A 20,460-nucleotide genomic window follows, 5' to 3' on the forward strand; every position below is an offset into this window, starting at 1 on the left:
GTGAGCTGGGCTCCATTGACCTTGCATGGTTGGATGCAGTACCTGCATTCAACCTGCAGGAGGAGCTCGAGAGTACTCAAGAGGGTCTGGATAGACCCTCTGTGAACTCATATCTATTGTTAATGCCATCCTGTGAATGACGGCAACGTCATTCACAGGATGGCACTTGTGGTTGCTCCTCGGAGCAATCACAAGGCGATCGGGGGTCGGGGGGGTTGTGTTGCTACATGCCTCGATACTGAGGCATGTCAGCAACACAGTTTATGCTTAGGAAGCGATTCCGATCGCTTCCTAAGCAGTTTTAGCCGGGCGCCGCCGCGATCTTTGATGATCGGTGCGGCGGCGGCCATTTTTCTTCCGGGGAGGGCTGCCGAGGGCTGCCCTCCCCGGATCCACGGTCAGCCTCACTTGTGAGGCTTCCGTGGATGCTGCAAAGCCGCCGATCGCGGCGAAAACTCCGCGATCGCGGCGCTGCGGCTATTTAACGGCAGCCCGTTCATGTACGGGCATTGTCGTTAACCCGTTGCACGGCAACCCCGTACATGTACGGGGATTGTCGTTAAGGGGTTAATCAAGTCATGCAGCTAAACGGGGTCCTTTACTAATCAGGGTCAGCTTGAAGTTTTTAGGTACTCCAGATTACTAATATGTTAGCTTGCTTGCTAACATATAATAGAAACAGCTTGGGACTGCCCTATCAGCTCTGTACCCTAAGTGTTTTAGCACAAGTTTGCTGTTTTTTGCATGTGTGTTCTTTTATTTGATTTGATTTGTTTTCAAATATCCCACTCTGTCTCTATAAATGCCTTTTAACCCCCTATATGCCCCTCTGCCTTCAGAAATGCCTTATACCCTTATACAGCATTCTGCCATACAGGGGGTTAAAAGGCATATCATGAAACAGAGTGGCATATAGGGGGGTATAAGGCATTTCTGTAGGCAGAGTGGCATATAGGGGGTTAAACAGCATTTATAGAGACAGAGTGGGATATAGGGGGTTACAAGGCATTTATAGAGGCGGATTGGCTTATAGGGGTTAAAAGACATTTCTGGAGACAGAGTGGCATAAAGGGGGTTAAAATGCATATCATGATGCACTCTGCTACCTGAATGGGGACAGAGGTGACACTGGGGAGCTGAATGGGTACAGGGGCTGATGGGGGACAGAGATTACATGGGGGGCTGAATTGGGACAGCAATGACATGGGGGGGCTGAAAGGGGACAGAAGTGCACTGGGGAGCTGAACTTGTGAACACATACAGACAGAGATTTATTTATTGTTTTTTTAATTATTTGAAAATAATTAATAATTTAAAAGAGCATTATGTTGTTTGTCCCCCACGGACACACTTACATACACACACATACCGATTGTTTTTGTTTTTAAAAAATACAAAAAAATATTATACAGTTTGTACAAAAATTAATTAGTTTACTGACCTTCTACTTCTTCCACTTTGGGGCTTTTTCATCTTGACCTCTGGTAGCTACGGACTGACGTTCTCTATGCTGACAGGATGTCACTGACCCGACATCCGGTGCTCCAGCAGTCTGAGTACGAGGGGGCGGAGCAATCACCCCTCACCCTGCTCTCAGTCTCATCATCACTAGGCGGCCATCAGATTGCTGGAAATGTAAATCTAAACGGCCGCTGGGTGCTGATGCCGCCCCCTGCCCAGCTCGCCCCTTTAGTTTGCCAGCCGCCCACGAATCTGCCAGCCCACCGGGAAATTTCCCAGTATCCGGGTGGGCCAGTCCAGCCTGCTTGGGGCCCCCTGAGTGGCAGAACTCCAGGGCCCGGTCGCAGTCACGACCCCGGTAGTTCCGCCACTGCCTGTAGTGTGTAATGTCTCATAATGGCTCTACCACCAGCACTGTAAAGCATCAAATGAAAAATAAAATCTTAGGGTTCCATAACAGCTGTCGTTCAGCAGCCTGGCATAGTTCACTTCTTCAAGTCCTGTATATCCACAGCTGTTGGAAAATTGATTTCCTGGCACCCAGTAGCAGGTGGCAAACAGTGGAGATCTCTATGTTGGTAGCTGCACAGCCCCACACAATAGAGTAACAAAAGGCCTGGAGAGCCCATTATAAGAGCTTGTCCTGGACCCCATTATGTTTTTAAGATGGTGTTAACTGGGGCTATTTTTAACACTATAAAGTTATGATATGCATGTTTGCCAAAGTTGCATCGGATCCCAGCAGGTCTATGCGAGTGCAACCAGTAACATTCTGAAAAAAACCCATAAAGATCAAAGTTTAAATATATTTTATAGAGATCATTATTGAGAAGATAATTGCTATATGAAGAGAGTAATATGGAAAAAAAATAAATGTTCTATCTATTTGATGGGTACATAATTAATCTAAATAGGGAGTCTGTGGTTGCACATGTCAGCTTCTTGACTGCTTTATGAGGTGGAACCTCAGTAACTTTCTTGAAAGCTATCACATTATGCATTACAACATGGTAGCTCAGCCCTTGGTTTAGGGCAGGGGCGTCAAACATGCGGCCTGCGGGTGGTTGAATGAGTATGCGTGATTGAGGGAATGAATCTGTGAATGAGTATATGAATGAATGAATGAGTGTGTGTGTGATAGCATGGATTTGTAAGTGCTGGAACCTAGGCATGATGGGACTGTGATTGCTGTGATTGCTGTTAGCAATTGTTATCTATATCTAGTAAAGCATGTGTATGCCAGGAAACAAGGGCATTGTGATCTTCTTAGTCAGAAGACAACGCCGTCCTCAAATGTTACCAATATTGGAACAAAAACAGCAAACCTTGTAAGCAGATATAGGTACAAAGAGATTTCACCAGTATCCTTCCGGATGTGTGAAAACGAGATGCGATGAGATGGCTTTTACTAGATTCCTCAGATAAAGACACCATCAAAGATGCTCCAAAGAATTTTTGTAATAAACCTGCTACATTTCCCTGACATATCGCCACTGGCCCAAAGACAGCAGATGATTCCTTTTGAAGGTACCGGGTTGATTTAACATGCTGATCTTCCTTCTGCCACACTGTTTAGCCAGGAAGCGGTTGCAATATAAAAAAAAACAATTGTGGTACCAAAAATAATGTTGTCAAGCAGGGAAGATTATGTACTTGCTATATGACTGAACACCATTTCTACAATCTTTGGGACTATATCCCTAGACACTACCCACGGTATATAGTTTACGCAGAGGCATACCTAGAGTATTTGGCACTGTATGTGGCACCCCCCCACACACAAACACTTTAAAACTGCATAGCTTCTATCGTTATATACTTGCACAGACATTGAAGGTGGTACAGCATTACTGTTATCATTATATACTGAGGCAGACATTGACGGTGGTACAGCATTACATCAATCACTATATACTGAGGCAGACATTGATGGGGGTACAGCATAACACCCATCACTATATACTGAGGCCGACATTGACGGGGGTACAGCATAACACCTAAAACTATATACTGAGGCAGACATTGACGGTGGTACAGCGTAATCCCTATCACTATACATTGAGCTAAACATTGATAACAGCATAACTCCTATCACCATATACTAAGCCAAACATTGATGTGGTGTAGGCCTACCACTTCATTGTCTGGCTTAGGGATGCACCGAAACAAAACTTCTGGATTGAAACCGAAAATGCAGCATTTACCTGTCCGAAACCAAATATGACCCCCCACCATAAAAAACATTTAACACTTTTATTTAAAGTAAGTAACACAGCAAAATAGGACAAAAAATTCAATAACAATATTAATATATATATATATATATGATTGTTAACAGTAGACTTGGGCACCAGGGGGCTCTTCGTGTTCGTCTTCATGCTCGTCTTCGGGAAAAAAAAAATCTTCTTATTCCGCAAATATTCGCCTGTTCCTGTCTTCTCTTCGGGCGAATATTCGTGGACATTCTTCGTGCTCGGTTTTTCTTCGTTTTTCCGGTTAAGGGGTTAATACGGGGTTAACGCGTACCGCAGCAGCTCTGGCGCCAGGAGTTTAAATGTCCGTATGAACAACTCTATTGGTCGTCAGCAAGGGGCTCGTCTGCCAATGGTTGATGGCAGACGAGCCCCCTGCTGGCGACCAATAGGGTCGCTCGTACAGACTTTTAAACTCCTGGTGCCGTAACTTGTCCGACAGATACCATTGGTCTCCCTGTTCTATCATTTAACTGATATAACAGAGAGACCAGTGGGATCTGCTGGGCAATTTGCTGCATTAGAGTTTTAAAAGACTTTTAGGCTCCTGGTGCTGTAATTTGTCCAGCAGATGCCATTGGTCTCTCTGTTCTATCAGTTAAATGTCCGTACGAGCGACCAATAAAGTCGCTTGTACCGACATTTAACTGATAGAATAGGGAGACCAGTGGGATCTGCCTGACAAGTTGTTTCATTAGGGGTTAACTTTTTAAAGTCTGTACGAGCGACTCTGTTGGTTGCTTGTACAGACTTTTAGGCTCCTGGTGCCGTAACTTGTCCGGCAGATGCCATTGGTCTCCCAGTTCTATCAGTTAAATGTCCGTACGAACAACCAATAAAGTCACTTGTACGGACATTTAACTGATAGAACAGGGAGACCAGTGGGCTCTGCCGGACAAGTTGTTTCATTAGGGGTTAACTTTTTAAAGTACTCTGTTGGTCGCTCGTACAGACTTTTAGGCTCCTGGTGCCGTAACTTGTTGCACCTTAAGGGGTTAAGGGGCGTTAAGGGTGCGAGTGAGCCTATTGGTCGCTTGCACGGCCCTTTAACCTACGGATTTCCGCTCCCGTTATCTAACGCAGCATCGAAGGGATTAATGGGAGCGGAAATCCATAGGTTCACTGTCAGGGGTTACAAAGGCTGTGCAAGTGAGCCTATTGGTCACCTGCAGGTTCTTCCTCTGGCATCAACCTGTAGGCGACCAATAGGCTCATTCGCACTGCCCTGTAACCCCTGATGGTGAACCTACGGATTTCTTCTTCCGTGAACTGCCGCGATGCAGCGAAGATAAGGTAAGGTAGATGGGGAAGGGACCTGGGAGATTAGTAGGCGAAGATGAAGACGATCACGAAGATCGGAAGTTTGGAGGAGGGAGGGAGTGTTAAATGGGGGCCATAAGGCATTTCTGTAGGCAGAGTGCTCTATGAAATGCCTTTAACCCCCTTAATGCCACTCTGCCTCCAGAAATGCCTTTTAACCCCCTATATGCCACTCTGCCTCCTGAAATGCGTTATACCTCCCTATATGCCACTCTGCCCCATAATATACCTTTTAACCCCCTAAATGCCAGTGTGGCATATAGGGGTATAAGGCAGTTCTGGAGGCAGAGTGGCACATAGGGGGTCAAAAGGCATATCATGGGACACAGTGGCATATAGACGGTTAAAAGGCATATCATGGGGCACAGTGGCATTTAGAGGGTTAAAAGGCATATAATTGGGCACAGTGGCATATAGGGGGCATAAGGCATTTCTGGGGCAGAGTGGCAAGCCCGGGGCAGATGTGCATAACTGGGGGGCAGGTTGTTAAACAACGGATATAAAAACAAAATATTTTTCTCAGTCATAGCTTTTATTAAAAAAAAATAGATCACATAGTTTACATGAATTAACATTTACTGGTAAAACTTTTTTCCTATAGGGTTGTTCAGGCTTTTTCTTTTTTTCATAAATTAATATTCAGATTTTGGGGGTCGTCTTATAATCGAGCAAATACAGTAATTTAGTGAGAGGGTAAGGGAGGAAGTGAGTATGCATGTTAAATTACATGTGTACATATAAGTGCATTAGCATGAGAGTGAGTTTTTGTGTTAGCATGAATGTTAGCATGAATGTCCATGTGTATGTATTAGCATGAATGTTTATGTGTGCGTGTAAGCCTCAATGTTTATGGATGTGTATTTGTAAGTGTGTGTTTATTAATGCAGTGTGTGTTAGTGAGTATGTATAAGTGTGTGTGTAAATATGTTTGCCAGTGCATATGTGAGTTACTGGGGTTGTGGGAGGGGGACATTACTTTACTTTCCCCTGGACCACAAGGTGCCAGCCCTTACCCTGGGGTATATGGTACTGTGACTTCATGCAGACAAGCTATTTTTTAAATATATTGAAGGTTTTATTGACCGCACTAGCATTTGTCCATTTAACAGAGGCATTTATGATTTTTTTTCAAAAATCTCATTGGTTTGGGGGCACTTGGAGTTTCAGTATTTAACAATGTTATCCATTTCTCTTTTATTCACTTATGACTTGTTGGTGCACTTGATTGTGTCCACTCCCTGCCCAGGTTCTGCCAACTTCCTGCCCACTCAAGTCCAACTAGTGCTAGCCATACCCTTGAATGAAAGCCCCCCTCTCAGCCTTTTTCTAGATATGAACAATGTTAATGTATGACTAAATAGAAGATAACCTGGAAAAGTGGCAGATTTGCTGGAAGGCTCCAAGTACTGCAATCATTCTGATCAATTCTTAGGAACAGTAATGTTAAAAATCACCAACTCCCTGGCTGCTTCCACCCATTTTGCAGCCCCTTTTCAAACCCAGGAATGTCATGATCCTTCCATCTTCTAATATAGTGGGGGCTCCAGGAAAGAGTGCTGTTTTTCTACTAAAAAGATGAATTTGTCAATTTCAAATTCTGTTGTATGGAGAGGTTTGCAATAAAACTGCACATATATCTAAAATCCTTTGTTTATCCGTGTAAAAAAACATCAAAATGTAAGCTTATTTTGCTTAGCATTATTTTTTAATAGTAGATTTGTAAGACAGCCATAGTCAAAAAGAATAAGCATTTAATGATTTGCTGCATAAAAAATTAAAAGATCATGTTGACACCACAGCCTTTGTTGTTCCTTCCTCGTGCGTTAGTTCAAAAGGGTCTGAATTGTGAAAGCAGAAAAAAATGAATGAATGTCTCACATTAAATAATACACATCAAAGATCTTAATCTTTAGGACATTATAAATTAATATAAATACTGACTGTTTTAGTTTTATTTTTGGGGGGATTTTTATTTTTTATACAGACTTTTATTGTTTTTTAAATTCAGAATATCTGTTCAGTTACTATCATAAATAGAAACATAAATATTTGTTTTTTTGTTATATTAAAATGAAGTCTTGCGTTAGGAAATAGCATAGCTGGGTAACCTGGCAAAAGCAAGATGTGCAACGTCAGATTTGAGTCTGGCAACATGAGCTATGTTCCATCTCAGTTGTGTGTTCAGTACCTTATTAAAAACTTGTTGATACAGGATGCCTAACCTGGAAAATGTTCAAAGCTATGCTTAACTTGGGCATTAGTACAGACACTTTGTATCCCTGAAATGATTATTATTTTATAGAAATGCAGTGTGGTTCAAAAGTTTGAGGTCACTTAAAAATGTTCTTTAAAGTAACATAAAATGGATCAGAAACACAGCACAGAGGTTGTTAATGTTGTAAATGACTATTGTAGCTGGAAACAGCTGATTTTTAATGGAATATCTTCATAGGCGTACAGAGGTTTAAGTTATTAAGTATGAATCATTACAAACTGCTTTTGCATCAGCTAGAAATTTCCTTTTGTCCAATGAAAACAGCTAAGTGACCCCAAACTTCTTAACAGTAGTCTATAGATATATATATAAAAAAACACTTACCCTGCACTCAGTCCACAAGCAACATCGACTTGCCTTGGTGATTCCTCAACCAACCTTGTACCAATCCACAAAACAAGTGCACTCACGGATCTTGTATTGCTTAACAATCACAAATTTTATTTACCTATCAACAATCACATTGATGTTTCAAATCACAGCGTGACCTTTGTCAAGTTGTGTATGTATGTATATATATATATATATATATATATATATATATATATACACTGTATGTGTGTGTATATATATATATATATAAATATATATATATATATATATATAAATTGTTTTAAATGTTTACTATAATATTCTGACTCCGATTGCCGTGATAGCGATCTATCCCTTGTAGGACCTCTATGCCTGGCCTGAATAAGCAGATATAACCACTGCGGACAATCCTTATCAGATAGCTGAACTCACCAATACCGGTTTTCATCCAAAAGCATCCAAAAATTCTGTACAACAAACAACAGAATACAGCAGAATTAATGGATCTCAGTATTATGCGGTCAAATGATGATGCTTTCCTAGCTTAGCATGCAGAATACATGTGTCCCTGTTACATGTGGCAGATACAAGCAGCCATGATACAGGAAGTGCATCACTAGAGAGGGTGTGGTTTACATACAAAGGAAATGTGTCATAAGTGCATTACCAAAAATAACTAATCATAGAGAAATCCATAGGAAATTGATTAAAGAATAAACTATGTAATTCCCATCTACAATAATGAGAATATTAACTGTGTAACAGCATATATAAACATACCAAAATTGTATTAAAAAACAATTATTTAATCACATAGTATTTTATTTTGATTTTTAAGAGATACAAATAAAAAATGTTACCAGAATATTGTACACACAAAAAGAGAGGTTGGAATGCAGCACTCAGCAGTGAAATGGTGCACGAGCCAGGGTACCACCAAGTCCCTCAATAAATCCAAAATAAAGAAGCAGAGGCTCAGCACTTCAAATGATAAGGTGAGTTTATTTCACACAGGCAACGTTGCTAAAACACGCTATTTATCACTCACGTGGAAGACTGAAACTGGATATTTATATCTGAATATGAAATCTATTTATCTTGGTCCATCTATGTATCTGTCTATCTATCAATCTATCTATATATCTGACTATTTTTCCAAAAATATAAATATTAAATAGATAATAATTCAGTTTATAAATCAAACCGCCTATCAAATTTATAGTTTCCACTAGCACCATTTGAATGGAAATATGCAAATTGGAAGAGAAAATTAATAAGATTTAAATCAAATAATTAAAATTAAAGAAATAATAATTGTAGTCAGGGCTGTTATATCGATTAAGTCTATAAAGTAATTAAATCAGCCGATCACTTAATTTATATAAATGCCATCTCATGACTGTTACTGAAATGCCATTATTTCCATTTATGTATTTGAGTGGAGCCCTTACCGGAAGAATCATGGGCTATTTAATGTCTGAGATTTAGTACTAGTAATTTTATGTGTTTATCAATAGTGCTAACAAATATTAAGTCATAACTTATAGTCCTTTACAGGGTTAATCCATCCACTATATGCACTGTAATGCATATGATAGCTATGTGGTCCCCTTTTCAAGGGGACCCCCTTACAAATGATATAAATATCTGCAGTCAGCTACACTGCTGGCTTGGTGGACTCTGTGGGCTGGGGGTCTGTTTAGATCCCCATCTGGAAAGAGCTTCCCTGCCACTGATTGGCTGCTTCACAGGGTATTTTAATATGCATTCTTCTATAGTGGGGCTGTCAGCTACAGTAAACTGTTCCTTTAAATGAATGTCATTTTATGTGATGGACTCTATAGAAAGTCAGTGCAATTTTTAATTAAGAAATTACTTACCGGAGTGCAGCCTTCTGTTTTCAAATTTACTGGGCATTCTACCTCCAGCTATAAAAACAAGACAAGAGTGCTGAGTGCAAGAGAACTGAATGATAAGCTGCGATGTCGGTGTATAGTAGGATTATTAACCCGACGCCCCAAAATTAATTCACCAACTTTCCACAGGCGCAATAGTACATAGATATGCAAAACCTTAATACATTCAGTTGATAAAACAGGAAGGAATCCAACTCATATTTTACATGAGCACCTTGGACAGTAATTTATGTATCTTCATGCCCGTAACATGTAAAACCGGGTAAATGCATACAGTAAATGTAATTCACAATTGATCATTATAATTGATGAGAGTGATAATTGAGGAATTGCCAATATGAAATGCATCTTACAAAGGTCTTCTCCAGCTCCACCAGAATGAGTTCCAGCGATAGTAGATCTTTAGACACCTACATAATAACACACATACGTCATGTATTGAATACAGTAAATGCTGATACCTTTACCAATACCAATATTTTATTTGTAATAACCTGTAAGATATACGCACCTTTGTTGCTAATATGTATAGCACTTTTTATTTAATGTGTAGGACATATGTTTTGAATGTTGGTCTTCAGACCCAGGTCCAGATTATGATTACATGTTATATATACCGTATTTTTCGCTCCATAAGACGCAGTTTTTTTCCTCCCAAAGTAGGATGAAAAATCAGCCGCGTCTTATGGAGCGAAGATGCAGGCAGGGAGGGGGGGGGGCAACGATATACCGTATTTATCGGCGTATAACACGCACTTTTTTAACTAAAATCCGGAGCTTAAACCCTACCTGCGTGTTATACGCCGATAAATCCGGGGTCGCAACTGAGGCAGGCGGCGGCGGCGGCGGCCGCCAGCAGAGGAGTCCTGGATTTCTGCCAGTCAGGGGGGCCCAAGGGGTGCCGAGCGGTTGCTGAAGACAACCGCTCGGCAACTCTCGGGCCCCCCTGCCTGACAGATATACAGGAATCCTTTGCTGGCGGCGGCGGCCGCCGCCTGCCTCAGCGCTTCAACTCCTGTGTTGGAAGCGTTTGTCTCGGGTGCCGGCGCTTTACGCTGGGCGCCGGCATATGACGTCAGACGCCGGCGCTCAGCAGTGAAGCGCCGGCACCCGAGACAAACGCCTCACGCTTCCAACACAGGAGTTTAAGGTAAGTGACCGGGGCGGGGGAGATCCTGAGAAGGGGGGGTTAGGGAGTTAGAGGGGAGATCCTGAGAAGGGGGGGTTAGGGAGTTAGAGGGGTGATCCTGAGAAGGGGGGTTAGGGAGGGAGGTCTTACTGTGTGTGTGTGTGTCTTACTGTGTTTGTGTGTGTGTGTGTCTTACTGTGTGTGTGTGTGTCTTACTGTGTGTGTCTTACTGTGTGTGTGTGTATCTTACTGTGTCTGTGTGTGTCTTACCGTGTCTGTGTGTCTTACTGTGTGTGTCTTACTGTGTTCATAGCTTATTCAGTTATTGTAATAAATATTTTAGCCCATTTTTTAGCTCAAAATATTTTTTCCTTTTTTTTCTCCTCTAAAATCTAGGTGCGTCTTATAGAGCGAAAAATACGGTATATCACCAACAAATTACACAGTGCTTGTTGCAATACACACTTTCTAAAGGTATGACAAAACTAAAACTGACAGATTAAACAAACCGATACAGAAGGCAAACAGGGCCATGCTCACAACCCATGGAATTTTTTTAAGAAACCTGTCTGTATATAATACATTTTAATGAAACTAACAAACCATTCTATTCCCTTGAACAGAGATACACATGTTTTTATATCAGACATTCTGCTGCAGTAGATGTAAGGGTTTTCATAGACACATGATGTCTGGTTTAAAGGCTGGGTAGAAAGTTTAGTTTAGTCCGAGTCTGTTAGATCAGTGTTTTAGTTCTTTAGTTGAGTTAAGATGTGGAGATTAAATGTCAATTTACACAACTAATTTAATCAACAAGGTTTATAATTTATCTAAAACATCTACAGTCATAGAAAGAGAGAAACCAAATTTGGTAAAGATAATACCTGGCTAACTGACGCATAATGGATTGCAAGCTTTTTACCACATTAAAAAACTTGAAACGATAAAAATAAAAAGCGAAATTTTTTTACATATATTTACCTTGACTTTGTCATACTGGCAAGTAAGAGTTTGCAATTTCTTAACAGAATCCGATGTTCCCTAGAAAATTTGTGAGCCCTTTGGAGATCTCTTATTTGAATGCAATCTTCATGGAAAACCAGAACCAGATGAGAAAAACTACTGAGAAACTACTAGTGCCTTGAGCTCTCAGGATCCCATACCCGATTATCAAATATCTTCCTTCTGCAGTCCACAGATTGAGGTTCCCCTTTCATGTTTGTTGCCCCCTCATTCTGTCTCTCTTTTCTTCCCCTCTTACTTCTCCTTCATCTCACAAGTATCTCAACTCTTTCTCTATGTTATTCTCATTTAATGCCCTCTGTGTCCAGTTGATGCTCACACTTCATCGCTCCCCTTATCTCTTTTTTCTGTCCTCTTTGCTTTCCTGCCTTCCTCTCCCCTATTCACCATCCCCTTCCATTTTATTATTGATAATCACTTTTCCCCCTTCTCCAACCAGTTTTCCTCATATCCTTTCATTTAATGTTTCACTCCCTCCCCTTTGTCCCATATTCTGTTGCTGCTCACTTTGTTACTACCCCCCACCTCCAATGATGACCCCTACCTTAATTCCCTGTCCTCTCAAACTTAGGCACAACTCCCAAGTTTCACCTGAGACTTCCTCTTAGTGCAATTAGGTATAAGAATATAAATGTTTTTTGAAACCAAACCTACATCTTCTATTTTTAATACACAATCCTTCAGCGTCACCAGGTCAATGTTTTTCTGAAATACAAAAAAAACAAAAATAACAATTATAGATAACTCATTAACTAAATACCGTATAATGGTTATATATTTTTACATTTAGGCATAACCCATTTTAACCATTTGGTGTATTAGTTAAATGTGATATTATTTTTCACAAACTTACCTTTTCTAAGTGGGTTTTAGATAATAATAAAACAAAACAAAACAAAACATAAATTACCTCTAAAAAAAGCTCCTGGGGGCTTCAAATGAATTCTGCTAGTTGTATGATTCTACCTTTTCTTATAGTTTTTAATTACGTGATCAATACAATGATAAAGCTCTAGATTACTTTGTAAATAAGTAAATTACATTACATCTGTCGTGCCTTAAGTTACAATTTATGTCTGTTTTCTCATGATGAACATGTAAAAAATTAAACACATTTTATTTAGACTGACTTTTGTCAGATATTTTATGCTGGAAAACAAGTATGTTATATTTGTGTATTTTATATGAGCACAAAATGGAGTCAGAACCATTTTGTTTTCCTTAATAATATAATAATTTTTTTGTCCTTGTTCTCTCTATTGAGACCAAATAAGCCTTTATGAATATAGCTGCTTCAGCAAATATTACCTAATTAGTCTTATCTTCCATGAGAAAGTTAAGGAGTAGAAGCGGCATATCTCTAGGAATGTAAATTGGAATGGGGGATACATTGTAAGACCACCAAAACTGATTTACTACCTAGGGGGTAACGTCTAGAGATATGGATGACCACCAAAAATGATTTACTACCTAGGAGGTAACGATATGGGTTTTTTAGAGGTCTTTTAATGCGTCTCTTAGAGGTAAATGATAGAAGTACAATCAGGGCCGGCCCTATAATGGGGCAGACTGGGGCAATTGCCCCAGGCGGCACTTTAGAAGGGGAGGCACGTTGCCGCCCCAAGCGCTTTTTTTTTGTTTTTTTTTGAAGCGGAGAAGAGAGAGAGGGGCACCGAGTGGTTTTCGCTTACCCGCTCGGCGCCCCTCTCTCTCTCTCCTCTGCGGCGAGTCTCCCTGTTCGGTCCCGGTGCCGGCTTGTAATGCAGAGCGCCGGAAGTGACGTCAATTTCCGGCGCTCAGCATTACAAGCCGGCACCGTGGCAGAGCAGGGAGACTCGCCGCAGGACTGTTTAAAGGTAAGTACCGGGGGGGGCGGGGGTAGATAATGGTCGTCGGCGAAGTTTAAAATGCCGCCCCCCCCGGCGTCGGTGGGGGGGCGGCGTTTTAAACTTCGCCCCAGGCGGCGTTAAGTCTTCGGCCGGCCCTGAGTACAATAGTACAAATATGATAAGAAGTCCTTATTATAATGGGTAAACCCACCATTATGATTGGAGAATTCCAATCAATAGGTGGAGAATATGATAATAAGACCTGTCTTTAAAAGCTTATGTTTTAAATAATTTAGGGACTCTGACCGATACAAGTTTACTCCCAGAGAATTAGAATTTTGGAACATCGATTTATCAATATTTAACTTATAATTGGATACGCTGCTATATTGATCTATCCACTTCATGATATGTTTAACTGACGTTATTGGATCCCTAACCGTGAGTAATATATCATCTGCATATAGTTTTATTTTTTGTGTTCCCTCCTTTCCACAGCCCTTAATGTTTTGATCCGCTCTAATATCCCTTGCCAGTGGCTCCAAGGTTAAAACATAAAGGAGTGGAGAGAGGGGCAGCCCTGACGCGTGCCATTAGTAAGAGAGAACCATGTAGATTTAATACCCGGGCCTACCGCTTTGCCCATAGGTTTATTGTATAGGGCCATTATTGCCTGGTGAATTCTCCCATAGAATCCAAAGGCCTTAAGTACTTCGGCCATAAATGTCCAACTGACCCTGTCGAAAGCTTTCTCAGCATCTAACGACAGGGTCAGTTGAGGTGTAGTTGTTATCAAATTTTCTTCAAAGATACCCGGTAAGGTCCTCACGTGGCTGGCCGCTGACCGACCCTTAATAAAACCGACTTGATCTACATGTATCAATTGTGGGTGGATGTCACGTTCTGCCCAGGCTGCGGAGCTGTATATCTGTCTTGCTTTAGTTTCTCTGCTTTGCTTTGATCCATTCCTGGATTTCCTTTTGCTTTGTTCTATTTTCCATTCCTTGCTTCTGCTCCGGCTCTTTGCTTCAGCTCTGCTTCCTTTATTAGGTGTGCCCCACCTGTGTTCTGTTTGTCTCAGTCTGCAGTCTAAGGTATGTCTCTGTGCTGTGTTTGGTTTACATGTGTGGTTTGTTTTGTATCTTGTCTGCAGGGATTAGCGTTAGGACCCACCGTCATTGGAGTACTTTGGCGTAGTGGTGGGCTAAGCATACTATGGCCATATCATGTGACGAAATCTCCAATAGTTATCTTGTAGTCCTAGGCTAGTTTCTGTATTCATGTTTGTGTGTCTTTTATGTACCTTTGCCCTTCTTCCTTGAATCATCTGAGGATTCCGGTTCCTCTCTCCTCTCCCCATGTCCCTGTTAATATGTCCTATCCTTGCTTATAGGAAGAAGCGTCCGAGGGTTCCGGCTCCTCACTCCTTCCCCTGTGTTCCTTGCCCTCTTCCCTGTCCTTTGTTGTGCCCTGTACCATGTATGTCTTGTCAGGTTATGTTTATTCCTTGTCTTGTGCCTGTTTATACTTTACGCTATTCATGTCATGTTTCTAGCCACTTCTCATGTATATCCTATATCATGTTTCTTGCCTGGTCTCCCTTTCTTTTGCTGTGTTATGTGTCTGCTACATTAACCTTTGCCTAGCTTCTATTCTCCCAGCCTGCAGCATCCTGCTCATGATCCATGTGATATGCTTTATGCCTGCTCCAGGGTGCCTGCAGGATTCGTTTTGTTTGGACTACATCTGCTGCCATATCAGGGCGCTGGTGCTTGGCTGCACTAACCTAGGTGCTCAACGCCTGGGCGAGTGTAGTCACCCTGCAACCAGGCCCTGCCCCAGACTCCTCTGCTGCATTGTGACTCCTGCAAACAACCATCGGGCGCGCTGGGTCCTTCCGGTCACCAGCTTGGACCCAGTCCGTGACACATGGCCGCAGGTAAAAGGCCAGGAGTTCGCGGAGTGGAGTTTGCAGCGTCAGCCCTTCCAGTGGGCCTCCGTACCCGTCGGCCCTTCCAGTGGGCCTCCGTACCCGTCAGCCCTTCCAGTGGGCCTCCGTACCCGTCAGCCCTTCCAGTGGGCCTCCGTACCCGTCTGCCCTTCCAGTGGGCCTCCGTACCCGTCTGCCCTTCCAGTGGGCCTCCGTACCCGTCTGCCCTTCCAGTGGGCCTCCGTACCCGTCTGCCCTTCCAGTGGGCCTCCGTACCCGTCTGCCATTCCAGTGGGCCTCCGTACCCGTCTGCCCTTCCAGTGGGCCTCCGTACCCGTCTGCCCTTCCAGTGGGCCTCCGTACCCGCTTGCATGAGCCGGTGCCTGTTCCTGCCTGAGCCTGTGTCCGTTCCCGTACCCGTGCCTGAGCCTGTACGCATGCATGATCCACTACCTGAGCTTATGCCGGTACCCTTGCATGAACCAGTACATGTGCCTGGCCCGGTGGTACTCCGTTCTCGTCCGCCCTTCCCGTGGGCCTCCGTTCCTGTACCCGTGCCTGAGCCGGTACGCATGCATGATTCACTACCTGAGCTTATGCCGGTACCCTTGCATGAACCAGTACATGTGCCTGGCCCGGTGGTACTCTGTTCTCGTGTGCCCCGCAAGAGGGCTTCTAGCCATGCCGTGTGCCCTGGAAGAGGGCTTCTAGTCGTGTGCCCCGCAAGAGGGCTTCTAGCCATGCCGTGTGCCCTGGAAGAGGGCTTCTAGTCGTGTGCCCCGTAAGAGGGCTTCTCCTTGTTCCAGTACCTGCCTTGTTCCAGTACCTGCCTTGTTCCAGAACCTCCCTTGTTCCAGTACCTGCCATGTTCCTGAGTTGCGGCCAGCGCCCCAGTAAGTGGACTCCCAAGTCGAGTACCCTGTAAGTGGGCAACCCGCCGTGTACCCTGAAGGAGGGTTTCCTGAGTTGCGGCCAGCGCCCCACTGTGGACTCCCAGGAAGAGTGCCTGCATCCGGGCTACCCTGGTCGAGTACCCTGCAAGTGGGCAACCTGCCATGTGCCCTGCAAGTGGGCAACCTGTTGTCTGAACCTGAACCTGTCGTCTGCCTGAACCCGTGCCTGTCCCTGTGCCTGAACTTGTCCCTGTGCCTGAACCGTGCCCGTGCCTGAACCCGTGCCTGACCCTGAACCTGTACCTGTCGTGTCTGCCCAGCAAGTGGGTTACCTGCCGTGTCTGCCTTGTCAAGTGGCTTATCTACCTTGCCTTCGTTTGGACTAAATGTCAGCTAGAGTCAACTTCCTCAATCCTGTTCAGACATTCTGATTCCTGTTTTTGGAGGAGATTGGTCTACTAGCGGCAGTGCTGGTTATCGAAGGACTCCTACGTTTTACATACTCCGTATGCTGGTTCCTGGGTTGACTTGTGTCTTCAGTTCTTCCGTTTGAAGCAGGCCTTCCTTCTGTTGATGTTTCTGTTCGCGTCCGGAGGCCGCTCTTTCGGAGGGGGATTGTGTCACGTTCTGCCCAGGCTGCGGAGCTGTATATCTGTCTTGCTTTAGTTTCTCTGCTTTGCTTTGATCCATTCCTGGATTTCCTTTTGCTTTGTTCTATTTTCCATTCCTTGCTTCTGCTCCGGCTCTTTGCTTCAGCTCTGCTTCCTTTATTAGGTGTGCCCCACCTGTGTTCTGTTTGTCTCAGTCTGCAGTCTAAGGTATGTCTCTGTGCTGTGTTTGGTTTACATGTGTGGTTTGTTTTGTATCTTGTCTGCAGGGATTAGCGTTAGGACCCACCGTCATTGGAGTACTTTGGCGTAGTGGTGGGCTAAGCATACTATGGCCATATCATGTGACGAAATCTCCAATAGTTATCTTGTAGTCCTAGGCTAGTTTCTGTATTCATGTTTGTGTGTCTTTTATGTACCTTTGCACTTCTTCCTTGAATCATCTGAGGATTCCGGTTCCTCTCTCCTCTCCCCATGTCCCTGTTAATATGTCCTATCCTTGCTTATAGGAAGAAGCGTCCGAGGGTTCCGGCTCCTCACTCCTTCCCCTGTGTTCCTTGCCCTCTTCCCTGTCCTTTGTTGTGCCCTGTACCATGTATGTCTTGTCAGGTTATGTTTATTCCTTGTCTTGTGCCTGTTTATACTTTACGCTATTCATGTCATGTTTCTAGCCACTTCTCATGTATATCCTATATCATGTTTCTTGCCTGGTCTCCCTTTCTTTTGCTGTGTTATGTGTCTGCTACATTAACCTTTGCCTAGCTTCTATTCTCCCAGCCTGCAGCATCCTGCTCATGATCCATGTGATATGCTTCATGCCTGCTCCAGGGTGCCTGCAGGATTCGTTTTGTTTGGACTACATCTGCTGCCATATCAGGGCGCTGGTGCTTGGCGGCACTAACCTAGGTGCTCAACGCCTGGGCGAGTGTAGTCACCCTGCAACCAGGCCCTGCCCCAGACTCCACTGCTGCATCGTGACTCCTGCAAACAACCATCGGGCGCGCTGGGTCCTTCCGGTCACCAGCTTGGACCCAGTCCGTGACAGTGGACTGCACTCAGCCTTTGCGCAAGCACTCCTGCGTAAATCTTGGCATCTAGGTTAAGGAGTGATATAGGCCTGTAGCTAGTTAGCTCTTCCGGGTTTTTATTTATTTTTAAGATTGGAATTATGTTACCTCGTAACAATTCTTCTGGAAGAGCTCCTCTTTCTATGCATTCATTAAATACTCTTAGTAAATAGGGTGAAATTTCCTCTATGAAAATTTTATAGAAACTTGCGTCAAACCCATCTGGCCCTGGAGATTTGTTTTGTTTTAGCTCTCTTATCCCGTTCTGGATCTCCTCTAGGGTTATATTACTATTTAAACTGCCTAGAGTTTCTCTCGAGAGTTTGGGAAAAGATCTTTTTAGAAAATAGTCCTGTAGGTCTGCCTCTACTAAGTTATCTGGTAAATTACTAAAAGATTTATTAAATGCTTGGCCTATTTCGTCTGGGGCCATATAGGTCCTACCTTTATATACTATTTTAGATATGTTTTTCTTTTCTCTCTTTTTTTTTTTAACTGATTTGTTAACATTTTATCAGCTTTATTTCCTTTGTAATATCTTTTGGAATTTAATGCCATTAGCACTTTATGAGTCTGTTCGATGAGCTTTGTATTTGTCTTCGTTCTTAGAGCCTCGATTTTCTCTGTTAATTTTAGATGGAATTTGTTTATTAATTTTATTTAACTGAAATAAAGAAATATACAAATCAGAAAGTTTAGCTTCTGCTTTTTTTTTGCCTCTGCGCCTAATTTAATAAAATGCCTCCTTATCACAGCTTTATATGTGCACCAGAGATTTGATGCGGACATTTCTTCCACATCTTTTTCTGCAAAGAAAAGTTGTGTTAATCTTTTGATACGTTTAATGTCTGCCATTTTTTTTATTAAATTATGATTTAGTCTCCAATCATTACTTAATTTTTCTCCTACTTCATCAATATCCATTGTTATCAGATTGTGGTCTGACCATGTGATGTCATGTATTTTAGTATTTTTGACTTTGGATAGTAGGCCACAATCTCCCAAAATTAAATCTATTCGTGAATAAGCGGAGTGTGTCTTTGAAAAGCATGTGTAATCTCTTTCTGTTGTGTGAAATATTCTCCATACATCATAAAGTGAATGTTTTTTTAATAATGCTTGCAATCTGCGTGCTTGAGAAAAAATATTTCGGTCGGTAGTTAATCCTTTACATGTCATTTTATCTAACTGGGGATCTAAGATGCAGTTAAAATCCCCCATCCATATCAATGGGCCCTGTTTTATTTTTAAAGTTTTTTTTCCAGGAGTTTTGTTAAGTATGTTACCGGACCACTGTTGGGTGCATATACGTTAAGTAAATATCTTATTATTTATTTCAGCTATAAATATGATAAACCGACCATCTGGATCTGTTTCTACATATTTAAGTTTTACCTCTAGATCTCTGGAAAATAATATAGCCACTCCTCTTTTTTTTGTAATTTCAGCGAAGCTTGTATATATACTGGAAATCTCTGATTACATAAATTAATTTTATCCATTATTCGCCAATGGGTCTCTAAATCGATTGCTCTAGCCTATAATCTTGATAGCATTCAAAAGCAACAGATTGAAACATTGGGTTTTAAATGGGCCAAAGATTTCCTTACATATTTAGGAATAAGAATAAAATACCAAAGTCCTGGATGGAGATTAACCTTCTCCCCCTAATCAAAGACATGAATGCCTCTTTTAAAAAGTGGCGAGGATTATTTATCTCATGGTGGGGGAGATTAAATGTGGTCAATTCATATGTTTTGCCTAAATACATATATATATTTAGGATGATCCCACATATGGTCCCTACAAGCTGGTTAGATTTAATCCAACAATATATCAATAAATTTATATGGGGATCAAAAAAACCCAGGCTAAAATTGCAAGTAATGGCAAAAAAGAAGAATAATGGAGGTCTAGGACTCCCTCTTGTGAGGGAATACGCATTAGCGTATTGACAAAAGCCTTAAAATTGATTAGGTTATGTAAAGAAGAACATACCCCTCCAGCACTAGCAAAATGGGAGCGAGATTTAGACATTAAAATAAATAATGCAGAGTGGAACAAAGCATTAAACATCACTTATAAAAATATACACTGATTAAATTTGAACGAATTACAATTCAAAGTTATGAATAGGTGGTATCTAGTTCCTTCTGTCTTAGTAAAGATGTTTCCTAATAATCTCCCTAACTGCTGGCGCTGTGGTGCAGAAAGCGGAGATATGCTCCATATTTGGTGGAACTGCAACCCAATTCGTAAACTCTGGCAACAAGTTTCACATAGGTTAGTAGATAATTTTGGACAACAATAGAAATTAACGCCTGAGAGAGCCTTACTTCATCTAAATTTGCCGAATAATGGAAAAAAAAACCACAACATTCCTTCTCCATTTATTAACGGCAATTAAAATAGTAATCGCCAGAAACTGGAGATCTCCAGCTCCAA

This window comes from Spea bombifrons, chromosome 4 (assembly GCF_027358695.1).
Source record: "Spea bombifrons isolate aSpeBom1 chromosome 4, aSpeBom1.2.pri, whole genome shotgun sequence".
Taxonomy (NCBI): domain Eukaryota; kingdom Metazoa; phylum Chordata; class Amphibia; order Anura; family Pelobatidae; genus Spea; species Spea bombifrons.